Here is a 3,149-nt window from a genome sequence, read left to right as displayed (position 1 = left end):
CTCTCTGTGGGAATCAGACCCCAAAATATTGCATAAAGCACTTTACATCTTAACTATAGATATGAACTGTTGTAAAAGGTCAGCTAAAAATCTACAGAGCACAGCATGACTTGGAGGGAGGCCACAGTCTCACCACTGCTAGAGGTAGACCCATTTTATGTGCTGTTTCTAAGCTGCCTATCAGCCCAGTTCCCAAAGTTATCAACTCAAATATAGCATCTACTTTTCTCAAACTGTCCTTTAGACTTCTCTTTAACATGCCTTTATCCTCTTTAAGCATATAAAACAAAATATTTCTTTAATAAACAGTGGTCATCAGCTCTTTCTCCTCCTGTCCTGAGTCTTCTGTCATCAGATATCAGCCTCAATATCAATTAAAAAATGATACCATCTGATTCTCAGCTGTCCATTTTTTACACATGCTACTCTTTGGTATTTTGTTATGTAAATGAAGGTGTTAGATTATCAGAGTGATTTGAAAGTTAGTGATAATTATGATAGCTTCCTTTGGTTCGACTGCAACTAAAGTTTAGATATATTTCATATTATTTGGTATACATTTTAGTCAATTATACTAAGCCAGCATTGATGATGGAAAAACACAAAAGGATTATTAATTATAATAGAATATTTACATAATTATCAAGCAGTCCCAAATATAATTCATACTTTTATTTATTTATTCATTTATTTTTTTAATATATTTAGGACAGGGTCTACAGAGTCTCATTACATAGATCAGACTCATAGTGATTCTCCTCTTTTCAGCCTCCTAAACACTAGGATAACACGCACATGCCATCACACTCAGTCTCAGTTGCCATCTCAGCATGCCCCAGGAATGGGCCGGCATAGCATGCCCAGGATCAAACCCCGGCTGCTGCGCTGTGCCTAAGCATACACTTTAGTCCTCTGAGCTATCTAGCTGGCCTTAGTTCATACTTTTAGGATAATCTTCAAAGAGTGATTTTAAGTCTCTGCCATTTTCCTTACTTTTTAAATTTCTTTATTAAAAAATTGTGTTACCGGGCTGGTGAGATGGCTCGGTGGTCTAAAGCACCTACTTAGAACAAGCTTAGCAAAGCACAAGGGACCGCGGTTCAATCTCCCAGCACCACATGCCAGACAGCCCGCCCCCTGGTGGGCTGAGCTGGTCACACACACAATAAATTAATAAATAAATAAATATTAAAAAAAATTGTGTTACCTTTCCAATATTTGTTTAACTAGATCAAAAAAGAAAAAAAAAAAAACCCTACATTTTATCTTTTCTGCTATAAACACTCCAAAAGGTTTGGACCATTGAATATCATGTAAATGAAGACAAGGAAAGAATTCTCCTTGCCACCCAGAGAGACATTTTCTCCCTGTACCCACCTGACAGTGTTACTAGGGAGAGAAAGTCTGTCTCTAATCTTTTGGCACCTCGATAAATCTCCTCAGAGGTAAATAAGCTCTGGCCAACTTTGTACTCAGGAATGTTTTCCAAAGGCCTGGAATTGGGCCGGGGAGATGGCTCAGTGGAATAAGCGCTTCCCTGGCAAATGCAAGGGCCTGAGTTCAATCCCTGGTTACACACACACACACACACAAAAAAAAAAAAAAAACCCGAAGGCCTGGAATTGCTTCCTTTGGAAGTGCACACATCTGAGTAGAAATAGATATTTTACCTAACTTTCATATCCCCTCAGGTGAGGAAGCCCAACATGCTCACCATCGAGCCAGATAAAGGAATTCTTCAACCTCTCAGCATGGAGCATAGTTACTCTAAATGAAAATGAAATTTTCCACATGGCATCCGGGATCAGATCTTTCAGAAAACATCAGGGAATAGCTGCCCTGAAGTGCCCTAAATTTATAAGGGGAACTAGAAGTTTTGGATTTCACAAAGACAAGTAGGAAAAGACACTAAGTGTATGTTACCTTTCAAAAGGAGGCAATTTCATCCTCATGGAAGGGGGTGTAGAACTTTTCCAGTTAAATTTCTGTCACATTGCTTAGCCTCAGCTGGGTACTGCTTCCCATGTCTTCAAGAAGACAATGGATCAAATTCTCAGTCAACATTAATATCCTACAAATTTCTGCCAAGAATTTGATTAATGTCTGCCCTAAAGAACCACAGACAAATGATGCAAAAAGTAGGCCTTCAAGTGTGAGAATAAATTTAATGAATCTTCCCACTCTGGTTAACAGCTTTTGATGCAATAGATAGGTAAAGGCTTTCTACCAAACAAGATGACTGGTTTCTTCTCTAAGTACTAATTAATGGCCAATAGACTAAAAAAGGCAAAGTGGAAGGCCACACCATTCAAGCCATGTCTGCAAAGCTGGCTGTTGGCTTAGTGATATAGAAAACATAACTCCCAACCTGGTAGATGTTAGAAATGCCCACTTTGTTTCCCTTGAAATTGAAGAATAAGGGGGCCAGGGAGATGGCTCAGTGGAATAAGCACTTCCCTGGCAAGCGCAAGGGCCTGAGTTCAATCCCCAGTTCCACAAAAAAAGAAAAAGAAAAACAAAGAAATTGAAGAATAAATCCCAAAGGATGAGGGAGGTTAAGACTAGGAAAGATTTAGTGAGAGAAAGGAGGGGTCCTGAGTGGACTGCCACCAAGGCCCTTTGCTACAGGTAATTTATACGGCAAATCCACAATGTGAGCATGGGTCAAACAACAATCAACCTACAGGATTACAATTATAGCTGCTTAGCTACTGTGTATCTAATAGGGAAGCAAGTCACATAGGAAGGTTACATGAAAAAAGAAGATACTTTGGGGAAAGGATAGGTTTGGATGTTCTGGTCACCCACCTGGGTGACCACTGTCTATCTCATCTCCACTGAACTATGTGATACCAATCACAGTACAATCTCAAATTATTGTTTATCCTTCGGGGAGGCTTTATTTTTTTATTATATTTTATTTTTAACCAGGGATCAATCTCAGAACCTTGCATTTGCCAAGTAGGCACTTAAATCACTGAGCCATATCCCCAGCTCAATCCTTCAAGGCGGCTTATAGGCCCAGTCATTGTATCTTTATCTTGAGGCCTGGCCTTCAAAGGATGTGTCTTCAGCCACAGTTTTGGTGTGTTCTCCTCTCTCTTGATGGCCTCTCCCTGTCTGACTGCCTGCTAATTTCTATCTAAATA

This window comes from Octodon degus, unplaced genomic scaffold, assembly GCF_000260255.1.
Source record: "Octodon degus isolate 3935 unplaced genomic scaffold, OctDeg1.0 scaffold00021, whole genome shotgun sequence".
In the NCBI taxonomy this organism is placed as follows: domain Eukaryota; kingdom Metazoa; phylum Chordata; class Mammalia; order Rodentia; family Octodontidae; genus Octodon; species Octodon degus.
Note: the sequence above shows the minus strand (reverse complement) of the source record.